Raw genomic sequence first — 16,728 nt, 5'->3', positions numbered from 1 at the left:
GTCTGGATAGCAGACAGGAGCACATACAGCTCATAGGCCAAGTAATGGCCATAACATCCATCAGATGATCTAGGGCCATGCAATTTTTCTTCTTGTTATAACATTAAGATATGTTTTACTGTCTGGCTTGCCAAGGCTTTTGAAGCACCTTTTCAGTTCCCAGCTAGAAGAAAACCCTATTTCATTCTTTCAAACTCCTCTCATGATAATCAACCTTGCCTTAAAATTGCTTTAAAGCACAAGAGCTGGTAATTAAACAGAAGAAAGGATGGGATTCAGGTTGGATTTTGTTGTTCTTTCATGTAAATTAAAATATTCCTTTAAAAAAAAAAAAAAAAAGAAGAAGAAGAAAGTACAGCCCAACAACTTTCTACTTTATTAAGACATCATGCTGCACTGCTCCAAGTGATGACGAAGCCACGCTAAGGGGTGTCCCTGATCTGAAATCAGGTGGTTATTCTGTGTTTAACTACCAGAATGAAGCCAGAAGGCCCTAGCTGTCCTTTCTTTTGGAAATCCCCTGGAGGCATCAATATGGTGTAGCAGAACTCTTTGCCTAGTTTTGCTAGACTCTACACCCGCATAAGGAGCAGGGCGTGAGAAAAAGGCCTGTGGGCAATGTGCTTCTGTACCCCAGTTAGCCAGCCCCTCCTGGAGCCTTTTCTAGCTGTCGTGCCATATGCAGGTAGAATTCAATTAAAGTTTTCTGATTTGTTTTCTGAACAAAACCAGATACATGGAGAAAATCATCTGATAAATGTCTCTGGTTAGCCTTTCTGAAGGTAAAAGCTGGCCTGCAAAATAAAGTTACTTCTCCACCTATTTTGAAATAGTTTGCTCTCTCCTATAGTAGGACTCCGTGGCACACATTTTGCAGGGAAGGTGGCTGGGCTCATGGCTGGGTGCCACCTGGGCACATGGTGCCAACCCCGGGTACCTGACAGCACACCACCAGGGGCTGCACCTGCCCCCCCCCCCCCCCTCCCCCGGGGTCTGAACGCTTCAGCAGCATTTCCCTTGCTAGAAAACACAGAGATCTCAGAACACAGCCATCCGTGATGATGGCCACGAATAATATGAGACCAAAATAAAGCCTAAGAACTTAAGTAGGCTGAAAAAGTGTTGCTTGTAGAAAAATTCTTTCCGTGTGCTGCTTCCCTATGCAGTGCACGCAGGCATCTCCTGACAGCTTCTTCAGCACTGTAAGCTGTAATTTTGGACTGCTCCAAACCCAGTAATATGTATGTAAGCCACTCACGGCCGTGCCATTTTTAATAAACCATTTATTAACTAAACATGGGCTGATAACAAAGACATCTATACTGAGAAGGATCCCTCCTTTGAACTGGAATTTGCACAGTTCAAAATCCCATTTCTTCAATCGTCGGATTAATGTCTATGTTATCTGTGTGTGAAGACAGTTCTACTTTGTCCCCATTATAACAAGGGCCCGTGCACCCAGGATGTACATGTTTGTATTTGTAGGAGGATTGTATTCAAGGCAAGCACAGCTTGACTTGGGGAGGGAAATGCTGCATAATATTTGTATTACCATTAAAAAGCCCCCATGCTGGGTATTAGGCATTATTTCTCTCATACTTGGCATGTTGTAATAGGTTCTGAATGCTGTAATGCCCCTTTGAAATATCGCTGGAAGTAAAGCCACAGAAAGAAACAGAGAGAGAAATCCATCTTGCACACTAACCTATTCTTGAGCTCAGACTGCTTCTTATGCTTCTGAATTTAGGCATGGTGTTTGTATAAATTTGGAAATACGCCTATGTCTTATCTGGTTTGTAACTTAGCAACCTTTAATCTGGGTTTCTTGCTGCTCCTTATAAAGCAGTTGATAAATCTAGTCAAACGCTTACAATACACTTGGTAGGGAGAGTATAAGGGGTTCGTCAAATACATAAGTAACATCCAAAGCTCCATTCATTTTGCTGACATTTACCTTTACGCATAAAGACAAGCACAAAACCGCCCACTGCTCAAAGTCACATTTAATCAGACTGAGTGGCTTTACATTAGCAGACACCAATTGCTAGAGGGAAGGCTGTGATTTGCAGACTGAGGAAGTTACATAGAGCATGATTTGTCTGCGATATGGTGATATTTGATTTAATCACTTAACTTAGTTAACTTGCCATGTCTGTATTTGAAGAGCGAGTTAACCAGAGGTAAAAATTAAAAGGAAGTGATAAAAATGGAGAAGATCGTCTTGATGAGGTATATTTTTTCACAATGATTTGGTCCCACTGAAGACCACAGAGAGCTGTCGGGTTCAACCCTATCCACAAGGCAAACATATTAGAGAAAATAAGACCTGGGAGCTTTGAGTGCAAAAGCTCTGAAGGACACAGTTGTCACAAGTGCTTGGTTTATTAATTATGGCATTGCACCTTCCTGAAAGGTGTTTTGGCACACTGCTGTAGGATTCCCAGTCACATGCTGGAAGCTGCTGAACAAGCTTCTCTCTGTTTTCCTCCTGCATTAATGCAGCTAGGTCCTCCTGGGATTGCATCTTGTTGCTGTACATCCATTGGATGGCACAAAGACATGTCCAAAGGGCAGAGTCACAGGCTCAGAGTCAGAGGCTGCCTCACAAGTTGGGGAGCTTTTAGGCACTTAAGCACACCGCTGCATTTGATTAATTTCTTTTGTTCTGAACAGTGAGGGTATTTCTCAATTCGCTTTGGTATTCTTTTTCATCTGAAAAGCAAGCCCTGGGGTAGGGTAGGCTCCAGGAAAGCAAGGTCACTTCCAGCTTAAAGAACAACAGCAAATGGAGTGCTGGTTTGCAGGATTCAGTTTTAGGGGTCCATTTCATGGGAAGTGAGAGGGGAATTTTATCAATACCATGAAACAGATCCTTTGATATAAAGATAATGAAAGTTATAGGCAAAGCGCAGCTGTTGGTTACCCCAAAACATAGGGCTGTCAGCCAGCATAAAAACTGAAATATATGCAGAGAATTGGTTTACAGTGATTTAAAAGTTTGTATTTAGTATCAGTCTCTTTGGGCCTACAGGAGTGTTATCACAAGTTGTTACCTCTTATCCTTCAGAGCTGTATCGAGTTTTCTTGAGATAGAAAACATAGAGTTTATGCCTCCTCCAGGTGCTGCAGAAAGCAGTGAAGAGACTTGGCTTTTGCTGCAAGGTGAGTACCAAGTCCATGTGCCAGCAAAATAAAACAGGCTGCTGGGTCCTGGTCTTTTGAAAGTGGTGCGAAACCAGCTTCTGGATGGCTGCTGCTGGTGCTGAGGAAGCCTCACCTTTCTGGCTGAATTCCCATTGACCGAACTAATGTGCACACTTAAATATTTCATAGTGAAGTCTCTAGCCCTTTGTGTCAATTAATCTTATTCATCAATGAAAATGTCAACGGTTCTGGGGGCTGCAAAATGCCTTGTGGATCTATGACCTGGTGGTTCCCCTACCTGTACACTTCCTTTTGCTTTAGCTCCCTATTTTGGGTGGCTCTGTGGTTCTGCTATGGCTCTTCACTGACACCATCGAGGGGAAGGCACCTGCAGGGTAAGCCACAGGCACGGAGCCCCCTCTGAAAGGTCAGGTCACCATCCCTACGGAAAAGGGAGTCTCTACAGGACGGTACCATAGGGGAAGCTCTCACACGTTGCCTGGGAAGGAAGCAGGACTGGGTGCCTCTCCAAAGCGCCTGGACGGTAAGGTAGGCAGCGCAGGGAGCTACAGGAGGGCTGAGAGGTCTGTCTGCAGGGGCAGGGCTGCAGTCCCACCAGCATCTCAGAGACACGGCAAGAAAAAAGAGTTTTAGAAACTTTTACAGCTGCCTTTTCCTTTCACTATCGGTCAGCTCAGAGTGCCAAGGAAAAGGAAGAGACTAAATGTATGTTACTGTTCTACAGAATTTGGACTCAGTTTCCAGCAAGAAGGGCCAGGTCTTTCTGATCCTGGGGGTGTCCGCTGAGAGTAGGAGTCCCTTGCAAAAGAGGGCAAGTCAAGCCTCCTCAAGCTCTGTTTCAACTGCCACCCTCAATCACTCAAAGACCACCAACATGTGAACTAATTCATGAAGGTGCTGCAGAAGCTGCCGTGGGGGGGGATCATGGAGGGAAGACTTCTGTGAGCAAAATTCCCAGCTATTTCAAAGACAGACTTTCCAGCTCCTGCCAGGGTTGGTTGCAAGTAGCAGTGAGACCCGTAACCAGATATCGCTCTTGGGCAGCAGCACAACCAACAGTGTGCCAGGGGCTGAGGGAGAGCGATGGAGGATCCCCGTGCTGCTGCTGGGTGCACAGGCTCCCACGGCTTGCAGCTGCTACCCTTCTCCTCCTCCCTGAGAGGAGCGCTGAAGTTTGCATCTCTCCTGTCAGGCACGTCCCTGGAATGGCAAAGGCCAATGCATGGGAAGGGGATTTTATGAACATGCCTAAAAGACATGGGTCACATTTACTCAGGATTTTTACAGTCTTTTTAGTAGAGTTTATTTCAGAGCAGAAGTCAGGGTGCATGCCACTCTGGTTAGAGGACGGTACAAAAAGAGGTGCTTCTACCCATCATGTGGGAACAGGGAAAGGGGAGAGGGAGAGGGTAACCCTCCTCTATCAATACAAAAAATTCAAGGTGTTGTTTAAAGCAAATAATCCATGTCAATAGCAGACTGCAAGAGCTTGTTTATCCCTGAGAATGAATTATATCCTACTTCAGCTTTCTACTGAAAGCCCATGTGAGCCCAAAGCCAGGAAGCATTTGCCAATCTGCTTTTTATCATACTGGTTTCTGTGACTGCTGAAGAAAGATGACCTTTTAGCACCGTCCCCCCTGAACCTTGAGAGTACCCATTGCACTTGCTTGCAGACCTCATCAACCTACAGTGAAAGGAAGGACCTTCCTATTATTTGATTTTATTTTCATGGCTGGAAGAAGATTCCTTCGCACAGTTCCAACATTCCCAGTACAAAATACAAAGCTTTGCATAGATGAAACCTGCATTTTTATTTTGAGCAACAAGAGTCATCAAATTAACTTCCTCTTCACAAGGGAAAAAGTGGTCTGCAGTGCACTGACATGATTGCCTCTGACAGCACTGCCAGTTTATGTAGGAGTAGCACTGAGCAGGCATGCCGGAATTAGAAAATACAGGCAAGCAACAGCCAAGAACCACGGCTCGGTGATAGCTGCCAGTTGCATGTTCAAGTTAGCAGATGTCTGTGGGGCTCCTGAGTTTTAACATCTCCATTGGTTTGCTCAGACTTATCATGTCTTTCTCTTGTCAGGGTTTAAATATGTGTGTTCTTTCCTCTCTCCTCTGGGTTTTCATGCAGTAGTGCCCTTTCAAAATTTGCCTATTGTAAGTTAGATAAATAGACAGTACTTTCTCATATTTGCAATAGTCTTGTGCTTCCTGCATTTACTAAATGAAATATGAAGTTTTAGATCTTACACCTTGTAATACTAATTACTAATCCCATCACCTCACTTGAGGCACAGGCTGATGAAAAGGGAGAAACCCCCCAGAACACAGTTCAGAGCCCAAATTAGCTAATGTCTGAAAGGAGATCCTGTGAATACTTTGCTCCCGCTGGAAGAATAAGTGGAAGACCTGAAGTCAAACAGCAGAAGGGAGGCTGAGCTGAGCTGAACTGAGGTCCCAGCCTCAGTCCACTCAGTTCACATCCACCAAACCACAGAGCTCCTCTGCCTGTGCACCAGCATTATGCAATGCTGAGGAACCGTGAAAGGACCAAGGACCACATGACTATAGACATCCTTTTGGATGTTTTGGAAAGCAATAAGCAAGTTTTTAACATCAACACTAAAATTTCAGTGTTTGCATGCTTCCTAAATAATTTCATTTGGTTTGTTACTTCTTTATTAAATACATCTTTTATATATCATTTATAAATGTATATAAAATGCATATATACAGATATATACATAAATATGTTATTGTAAGCACATCCAGCTACAAAATGTCTTAGCTAGATTTGCTTACAGTCACATATTTATGTATATATCTTAACTAGACACATTCTTTTACTGAATACTATCTAAATGCCATTTGAGAGAAATTGAGTGCAAGCTTCCTGCCTCAGTGTCTGAAGGCCCTTTCTCATTACACATCAGAGGACGGTGTTGACTAAACACGCCATCAAAAAATGCAAAATATATATTTATCTTTTTGACACATTAAATGAAAATCCTGTGATTTTAAACTGTTGAAGATCTAGAGCATTTTAAATATATATGCTTAAAGCCAATGGTATTTTTCATTTCTGGAGTTTTAGAAAGTTCCTTTTTCCAATTTCGTAATGAGTGGGTATTGAAAAAAGAACCTTCTGAGTATCCAGAAATGCTTGTAAGAATTGTTTTCTTCTCCTCATCATCTCTAGCTAGTTTTGAACATGTTGAACAAAACCTGATGATTTTTTCTGCACAAAATAGCAGGAAGATTATTATGGTATAGTTAAACAATACTTCTTTTTTTCCTATCAGGCCATTCTAGAGGGTTGAAGAACAGCAAAACAATTATTTTTGCCTATCTCTGCTTTCATAATTATTACTATGACGCATCCCCTTCTCTCAGGTGTTATAGAAGTACCAACAGAAACCAATATTCTTCCACTTCAGCAATGCAGCCTCCTAATGTTGCCCCCAAACCAAAAAAAAAAAAAAAAAAAAAAAAAAAAAAAAAAAAAAAAAAAAGAGTTACACGTACTCCACCGGCAGAATTGCCTTGGACACCCTTGGGCAGTTCAGATGTACTGGTCTAGCTCACTGAAAGGTTTGAATTATCCATGCTCACTATTTATTTGGAAAGAGTTGAAATTAACCTTGCCAGTTTTCTTCCAAAAACCCAACTCCTGCAGCAGCTTACCTTAACATGGTATTTACCAGGAGGGTAATTTGACCTAGAATTTCTAAGTTATTTGCTAGGCAGCTGCTTTGTACCCAGACACAAGGGGCTGTGGGAGGGATGCTCAGCAGGTGCCTAGTCTGTTCAAGCCCCTGGAAACATCCTTTTTTCACCAGGCCTCCTTTTGGCCACCAAGGCCCAGAGCCCACAGGTATTTGAGATCAGCAGGACTGCTGGACAAGCCTATGTTGGAAAATTTGGGCTTCAGTCAGCTCCGGTTTGTCAGAGCTGCAGGTCTCTGGCTGCATTTCTCCAGGCACAGCCATTGCCATGGCTTATGCCAGGGCCAGGCTGATGGTGCTGCAAGCTGGAGCCAAGCCCTGCTGGAACATGAGCAGGACCACCACCTGCACACAGCGGCTGCCTCCAGCACCAGCCCTCGCCTGGCTCCATCTGCTCCTGCAGCAACCCAGCACTCCCACCCTTCCTCCAGTATCAAGCCAGTAGCTGGGCTCTTTCACCTCCAGCTTGGTGTGGTACCCCAGCGCTGTCCCTGCCACAGGGATGGCTCCTGAGACCTACGGGGGAGCACACCCCAAAACACAAACTCTCTCTTTTCTCTCTTCTCCTTTACTTTTCACATCTAACCAAATGCTGCGTCTCGGAATTAACAAGGCAGGAATGGGTATGAGGGGACAGTAAGGATACTATGAGGTCCTCAGAAATTCTGCTTTAAACTGAGGGACTAAGGAAAGAGCAAGGAAAAAGACATGCCGCTGAGATAGACGTATATTCTGTGGGAAGCTGGATCTTTCCCATGCTGCATAAAGTTATGAGTAACTCTTGTAGAGTCAGTTTTGCTCTGCCTTCACATTTCATTCTGCCTCAGGAGCAATAAAGTGTAAATCAAAGGGCCCACAGAATTTGTCGCTCCGGGAAGAGGTGAGCTTCACCAACTTGTATATCTTGGAGGGTCCTTTGGGCTCAGGGCACTTAGGGCTCAGGTCCCCAAGGCTGTGAAGAAGCAGTAGAGAAAAAGAGCCTGGGCCCAGGAGGTGCCAGGGCCAAAGATATACAAATTGTGGCCAGACAGAAGTGTCAAAGCACATGGCCCTGGAGCACGAAGACAGAGTGGCCCTGGGAAGGAAAAAGAGCAGAAGCAAAGTGAGAGCTGCACCACGCTCCCTCCCTCGGGTGGGAGAGGTGGGCTGAGGCTGTCCTTAGGCCACTTGCCTGGCTCTCAGTTTGCTCCTGTGTGCGGTGCTTTGTTTGCCTTTGCTGTACCAGTAGGATTGCATTTGCTTTGGCTTGAGCATCTGAGCTGTCTGGGGACAGAAGTCTTTGTCAGCTGCTCATTAGCGTTTGTGCCGAGTTAGTCAGCCCAGCTTGCGGGATCTTTCTGAGCTCCAGTGGGGGCAAATGAAGAGCTTTGTTATGTTTAGGAGATTCTTCACCGTCTGAATAGCTCGCTTTGTCATCTTGTTAGTGTGTGGCTGCCTTGGCGGGGAGCCGATGTATTGTACCAATAGGTCTGAGTAAATTCCTGATACTCTGCCTGCTTGGGAACTGTCAGTGTTCAAAATCTCTGGCGCTCCAGCCCCTGTAAGCAATGCCTAGAGGCAGATGGAAGGAGAGAGAAAGTGAGGAAGATATATAAGGAAAACATGAGAGCATAACAAAAAGGCTTTTTATCTACACATTAGCACGGTGATCAAGAGTCACCCCAAATGAGAGGCAGTAATGCCTCTACCCTGCTGCCCAGGATTCCTGCAGGCTCCTCTGCATACCCCAGAGCAGGTGAGCTAAGGGAGGAATGCCAAGTGCTGGCAGGGCTAGGCTCTTTATTCCCCCTATAAACACACTACATCTCACCACCCAGCTCCTCCAGCAAGCTGTTGAGACAAACTGCTCTGAATAGCTTCGTGGAAATGCCCAGCTGATGGGGTTTGGGGGCTATGCCTGTTCCAGCAAATGAAGCAGGGTGACAGATAGTACATTGGCCCGTGATCATCATCCTGTTTAACTGAGTAGATGGAGTAACACATTACCCAGCACGGATTTGGCCCATGCCAAGTGGTACTTTCCTGGGCAATGTCCAAGCACGGTTTGGGTGATACGCAGGCCAGGAACAGCTTCCAGAAGGCAGAATGGATGAAGTCACCATGCCCAGGAGGAAGAGGGGAAAGAGAGTTTTGTTACAGGAACACAGCCCAGTTTCCCACTTCTTTTCAGGGCTGCAGAACAGACTCCCTCCTCCCTACTTATTAACATTAATGCACCCAGGGAGACCTCAAGTCAGATTGTAGATTTTTTTGTTGTTGTTACTGTAAATTGAATGGAACAATTCAGGGGTGGGGGGATGGGGGTGAGTGGGAGTGGGGAGCTCAGAATAAAGACACAAAATAACTCTTCAAATGTTCTAAAATACTTTTTCTATACTTAAGAGGGCCCCTCTTTTAAATCTCAAGGCTAAACACCCAAGGAGATTCTCCCAAGAAGCTGGACACTCCCAGCGTGAGGCCATCGGGAGACAAATTTCTGAGTCACCACATTTCTAGGAAGACAGAACTGTGCTTGGCTAGCCCTGAGCCAGGGACAGGCAGGGAGAACAGCCAGAAGGGGAAGATTTCTTTCACGGGAAGAAAACAAAAGCAATCAAAAGGAAATACTTGCAGATGCTTAAGAGGTATCTTAGGAAGTATGTTAGTATGTTGAATGAGATGTGAAGTATCTGATGAACTGCACAGGAATATGCAGTTTTATGCATGGACCTGATTTCCACATATGTTCAGATATCCTATGGGGAAATTTAAGTGAAATCTGAAACCAAATCCCTTTCAGTCTGGATCCAGTTTGCTCTGCTTGGTTGTAAACGCAACTGACTGATCTTTGCGTAAAAGTGCATGTTAGTCTCTCAGATTGTACTCATTGGCAATAAATCTGCCTTCTTTAAGTTATGGTATTTTAAAGCAAATTTCTTTGAATTACCTCAGTGTCTATGCACAATTTTGGTATCTCCTTAGTGACTCCTGATGCATCTGAGGAGAAATCAGAACGGAAACATTCATTACACATCGGTTTAAGATCTTGTAATTGTACAAGATTCTACCACCCCCAGCTTGTGTGTGTTACCTGGAGCTCATGGCATATCAGTAAACTCAGGACAGTATAGTTGATATTTCCTAAATAATATTCCAGGATACAGACATCCATGGATTATCCTAAATTGATCCTAAAAGTAACTAAGAATCCACTCAAGGGAAAGGCTTCTCTTAGGGTTTGATCTTGCGTATGAGCTACACTGTCCCATGCCTGATATGAAGTGTTTGCCATTTTTTTGTATTTGGTCCAGTTTCCATAATACCAGCCATGGTGGGAGAGTTGCCCAGTGGCACAGCCTGCCCTTTCATATACAGCATTTACCACCCACTGTACCCAACTGTGCACCCAACTGGTGGGGCTCTGTCTCCCCTGGACCCCAGGGTAGATTTGCCACCAGCACTCAGGGTCCAGCTAAGAAACCGCAAAAATTAGACTGTACTAAGTTCTGTGTCACTAAGACTAAACTGCAGTATCCTTTCAGGTTTTTGGACATTAATGTTAATGAACAATTGCTTATAATATCAAAAAGATGTTTTAAAAGATCAACTAGACTGTGCATGTACAGTTAAACATATTAAATTTCACAATAAAACAGTATTTTTGTTTGAGACATCCTCTGCCAGTCTATCAGCCGCTATTTATTTTGCAAGTATCATTTCAAATGTCATTTGCTGGCTTTTCATATACAAACATCATCATACACTATAGTGTATTGCAAAGTATCGGTAGCATCTAGTGTTTGCACAATACCAAAATCTCCTCCTCATTAGCTATTAGGGAAATACATCCTTCCAAGACAGCAAAATCAGTGACATTACTGACTTGTCTACCAAAAGGTACTACAACACCTGGGAATAAATCCGTATTACACATGAACACAGATGAGTCAGTCAATGTAGATGCAAGTGCTTGTGATCAGGTACTTGCTATAGGCTAACAGGTACAGTCTTCACCAGCAGTACGTATGCTTCCTTCTTCAAAGACACTGGTTCCCAGCTGGAAAAAAATAAAGCAAAAGCAAGTAGGAGAGCATATTTCAACATCAGCTTCAGGACAGTGGTAAGCAATGGCTTGGGACTATGAATGTGCCCATAATAGCACTAAAGTAAGTTTGGGTTCCTTGCCTGGCATTTGCCCTTCTTCTTGGGTGAGTTTTCATGCCAGGCAGGGACCCAAGTCAGCATGGCTGTGCTGCCGAAGCCCATGGTAGCCATCCATCCCAGCAGGAGCGCAGCACCATATCTGCTGTACCCCAGGCAGGTCAAGGCAGTGGGCTGCTATGGATGGAAAGGCAGCTGTGCCCGTTGGTGTTACCTCCAAGGGAGAAGGGCTCCAAACACATAGGTACTGGCTGCCTTTGGGGTAAGGGGGTATTGAGCCCTTCTGAGAAGCAGGTGTTCAGCTGTTACCACCTTGAAACCTATCCTCCGCTTTCACATGGAGCTGGAGGAGGGAGCCAGGTCCCCTAGGGAGTCACCCCAGATCCCATCCCAGCTCTGCCTCTCCTCCAGCAGCAGCAGTTCCACACCACATTCAGTCTGTTGGTCCTGCTGAGAAGCCTTGAAGAAATTCAATGTTGGAGCCACAGGGACAGAGCTGACTGCACAGCCGATGAACCCAAAAGGCACTATCTCAGAAAGGCCCAGTTTTGTGCTCTGGTGGATATTTCCTCTATTTCAGGTCAAGAGAAAGCAAATTCTGCAGAAAGCAGAGCAGCAGCTCCTAATCATCCATAGCTGTGCAGACTCCTCAATTCCTTGGAGGAGGAGTGCCTCCCTTCATTAAATGATGAAATGGAAGTAGAAATACTATTAAAAACAAAATGATACTGATAGCAATGGGCAGAAATAAGGAAATGTGGAAATGTAAGTAATTGCTAAGGGAGAGAAGAGGCACTGCTGGTCAGCCAGGGTAAGGCTAACCAGGCGGAGTTATTTACATACATCTGAGGCGAATGAAATGAAATCCCATTAACAACACGGACCCGCTGTTAGACAGGGTTGGCAGGAGCATCGATCACAAAGTGCAAAAGGCTGAAGTGCTCAAGCGGCGCTTCCCCCAGGTGCTGAAGAGCCGAGCTGATGGCAGCCGGAGTCAGCCACCAGGGACTGGCACAGCAGAGAGGACACTCCTTCCCACCCATCCTGTTCAGATGGCTTTGGCTCTGCAGGACCGCATAATTTGCACCTATAAGAATTAACAATTGTGGCCAAGGAGCTCTTTGAATTATTAATGTTAATAAATCCTAGAACGATCCAAAAAAATCCAACTTGCAAGGTTACAGACAAGCTTAGATTGACATTGGTCTCTAATAAAATCCAGGAAAGGCTTTCAGGGAAAACATTCATCAAGGGGTCAGAAGAACAAGTGATTCAATCAATATTGTCTTCTTTTATTTTTATAATCTACCTTAAAAGTTTGGTGGCATCAGAAATTTGATTCGGTTACCCAACTTCTATAAGTCATTAGAGCAAGTCCTTCACAACATTCTTATAAAAATTAGATGTACAAGAAAATCAATGCAGATTCATTTTAAAAAGATTAAGGATCGCTCAGTCGGTAGATCTCAGAAAGGCATTTGCATTCACCAAGGCATTTTCAAGCAGAAGCCTCCAGGGAGCTGCTCTCACCCCATTCAATATCTTTATCGATAATCTTGAAGAAAATATTAAATCATTGCTGATAGAATTTGTAGCAAATAAAAGGAAAACAATGAAGAGAGAGAAGATGATGGGCATAGGTAGGGGTCACTTGGAAAATGGGGTTCATTTGAATGCATGTTTCAACACAACCAAATGTAAGGTCATTCTTCAGGAGAAAACAAATCCCATTTGTAAGGGGGGGCGGGGGGGAGGGGTGTCATATCAGAGGAAGCAGTGGCTTTTAGAAGGATTTAGTAGATGTAACAGGTAAGCAAAACAATGTGATAGCTGAAAGAGCAAATCACGTCCATCACCGTATAAACAGACAAATGCCAAGGAGGAGTAAGGAGATAATACCATTTTGTTGTACATGATGCTTATTACTTCCAAATACTTCAAAATACAAAACTATGAGTGTTAATAAAAAACTTTTGTTTCTCAGGTGGCTAGACTATGTTTCCAACTTGTGTTTTTTCCCTCCTGCTACCATGCCCTGGTGGCAGGACCATGCCCAGTGCCCCCAGGGTGGCGGGCAGGACAACTAATGCGAAGGAATTGGTTACTCCTGCACCCAGGGGGTCCAGAGATGCTGCAGGTGGGAAGACGAGAGATGCTACACTGCTATATCTGGGAATTTAAAAAGAGCTGGGGATGAATGCTCAATTTTGGGAAGTGTCTTCTGGTGAGAAAATCTAGAAATTTCATTTGTTTTGATTACCCAAGAAAAGTGTAAGAGGTGATTTTATCACCATGTAACAGAACCTAAATGCAGACATTTCACAGCTGGCAACACTTGAATCTAATAGAAAAAGACACACGGTCCAATGGTTGGAAACCATAGCCAGACAAACTCAAACTAGAAACTCTGCTGTTTCAACAGGAAGGGCAAATAATAATTGATCCTTTGTTTTCAGCTTTTAAAATGTGAGCAAATGTCTCAAAAAATAAATGGTATGGTTCAAACAAAAATTTAGACCAGAAGGAGAAATAATTGCATAAGGTTATTTGAGAGAAACCGTAGATCACATCAGGCCCTTCTATGCTTATTTTATTATTTTGGTATTTTTCCCAGGCCTTGGAACTCATCTGGAAACCTGCTACTATCCTTCTTAGCTTTTGTCCTCCCTTTCTGTGGCATGACATGGAAAAAATGCAAATACAAATTACATACACTTTGTGGTCAGGCAGGTTTTCAGTCCTGAGTTTGCAGACCTACGCTGACTACTCAGAGAACTGATACTGATTTTAGGGATTTTTTCCAAACACATGGAAATGGCTACTTATACTAACATTTTATACTCCAGTCAGGAAGGAAATGTAACTATAAAGATGTCCAACTTTTAACTACATTAGCATTTTTCAACATTGCAAAACCTTGGTTTAAGGCTACATCATGCAGTGGTTTCAACTTACTCTTGAACTGTACTGCAATTACATTACAATTAGACTTTGACTGTACTTCCCTGAACACACCAATTCTAAAAGGTGGGGGTTGTCTCTCTGACTGAGTTACTTTCTGATAACTTAGTGTATTTTTAGTCCCCAGATTCACCAACTCTGTTGAGTCTATGCTATAATAACACTGTCGTGTACTAACCAGCCTGTATCATTTAGTAGTTGCAGATAACATGGTACTATAGCAATTTTAGTGTAATTGCTGTGTAATTATTATGTAATTCATGCCTGATCTACAAAGTAAAACATGTGCTACTTTGCCACTAATGTTTTAGCCGTATTTACCTACCTCTAATAGATTTTAACTGTAAAGTAGTGGCTAGAGGAGAACTGATTTTCTCCAGGGAATAATCTTGATTCCAACTCTAAAACACTCCTTTGAAAGGAAGACTCCTTTTGCTCCATGATTCAGGGAGGCGGCTCATTCTCTGTGGTCCAGGAGAAATATTACCTGGTCAGAACAGACTATCAAGAACATGCGTACCAATGACCTCAGTGTGGTTGGGATTCACCCTAGGCAGGAAGGACCTTATGTCCTGAATCTGATAAAACTCCCCTTGGTTTGAAAAGGGCTGCAGAAATACAAGAATCCCTTTGGAGGTTTTTCTAAGGGATGGCATAGGAGAAAATTACAGAGTAAATGTGATGTTTTCCATGACAAGTCTCCAGTACTTTCTACTTGACTGTTGAATTGACACCTCCCCAGTGCTGGCTGAGGCAACTGCAAGGCTGCTGTGATACAGCATCCATCCAGAAGCTCTTACACAGAGTAAATACATAGTACCAAAACAGAGACAACAGAGCCTATTTGTTGCAACATATACCAGGGAGCACTGCTGATGCTTTAGCAACAGGTTGCCTGTCCTTATCTTATGAGAATACCCATGTCCATAATCTCACAACCATTATCAGTGACCATCTCCCTAAGCTTTAAATTGTTCTGTAATTAAAGAAGTAAAAATTATCTTAGCAAATGAATTTTTGAGTCAGTGTCTTCTCTTTTCCATCTCACATCACTATCACAATTCGTTCCCTCTCACTTTTCCCCATACTTAACATCTTATCTTGCTTGACATAAATATCACATATATAAATCACTACATTTCAGGCAGAAGCAGCGTGGAGAATAATTTCTGTAGGCCCTAAACTACAGACTCATGCTGACATTAGTCACCTCCCTTGAGACTTACATGTTTTCTTTCCTAGCTAAATTCACATAAGAACAGCTCAGACTCAAAGTCCACTTACAGATTAGATTTTGTAAATACGTCTTTTTTTTTTTTTTTTTTTTTTTTTTTTTTCCCCAAATGATTTATTTTTCCATTTACTTCAGTCTGGCTTGTCTCCAGGAGTATTTCAGAGTGAAATACAAGGCATTCCATTTCCTTTGGATGCAATCTCTAAACAAGGATTTGGAAACCTCTAGAACACTCAGTAACTCAGCACATGACATGATATGGAAGGGGACTTCTTTTCAGCTTCTTGGACTGGTTAGGAGCCCACTCAGGGAGCCACCTGAAAGAAGTGGCCCTGACTGAGTGGTGGCAGCCCAGCAGAGCGCTGCATGGCAGCCAGCACCCAGGCAGACACTCAACCCCACAGACATGGAAGCACTAATTTTGTGACAGTAAAAAGTACTAATTTTGTTCCATGGCTTCCAAGTGAAAACAGACCTGAGTTACCCTTTCATAAGGTTACACGTTTGATAGAATAATTCTGGGAGTGGAATTCAGTTCCAGTTATGACACCTAAGCTCAGGTTTGTAATTCAGGGGACTGTTATAGCTCCCATGATAGCCCATGGAGGTCTTGTCAGCTCTGCCACTGGAGACCAGAGGGTTATCTCAGCTCATCAGCCAGGATGCATGCACTTAGGGTGAGCAAAGGCACTCTCTGCATGAATGCAATCTCTATGGACTGTGACAGGAGCCTGGACTCACAGAATCATAGAAGGGTTTGAGCTGGAAGGGACCTTAGAGATCACCTAGTTCCAACCTCGCTGCCATGGGCAGGGACACCTTCCACTACACCAGGCTGCTCAAAGCCCCATCCAGCCTGGCCTGGAACACTTCCAGGGATGGGGCAGCCACAGCTTCTCTGGGCAGCCTGTGCCAGTGCCTCACACCCCTCACTAATATCCTCATTAGATATTAGGAAAGAATTTCTTCCTAATATCTAATCTAAATCTACCCTCATCCAGTTTAAAGCCATTACTCTTTGTCCTACCACTACATGCCTTTGCAAAAAGTCCCTCTCCAGCTTTCTTGTAGGCTCCCTTTAGGTACTGGAAGGACACTATAAGGTGTCCTCGGAGCCTTCTTTTCTCCAGGCTAAAAAACTGCAAATCTCTCAGCCTGTCTTCTCCAGTCCTCTGACCACCTTTGTGGCCCTCCTCTGAACTGGCTTCAACAGGTCCAAGTCCTTCTTATGTTGGGGCCCCAGAGCTGAAGGCAGTACTCCACATGGGATCTCATAAGACCTGAGTAGAGGGGAAGAACCACCTCCCTCACAACCTGCTGGTTCTGCTTCTTTTGATGCAGCCCAGGATATGGTTGTTTTTCTCAGCTGCAAACATACATTGCTAGGCCATGTTGAGCTCCTCATCCACCAGCAACCCCAAACCCTTCTCCTTGGGGCTGCTCTCAATCCATTCTCCACCCAGCTTGTATTTGTGCTCAGGATTGCCCTGA

This window comes from Falco naumanni, chromosome 5 (genome assembly GCF_017639655.2).
Source record: "Falco naumanni isolate bFalNau1 chromosome 5, bFalNau1.pat, whole genome shotgun sequence".
Lineage (NCBI taxonomy): Eukaryota > Metazoa > Chordata > Aves > Falconiformes > Falconidae > Falco > Falco naumanni.
Note: the sequence above shows the minus strand (reverse complement) of the source record.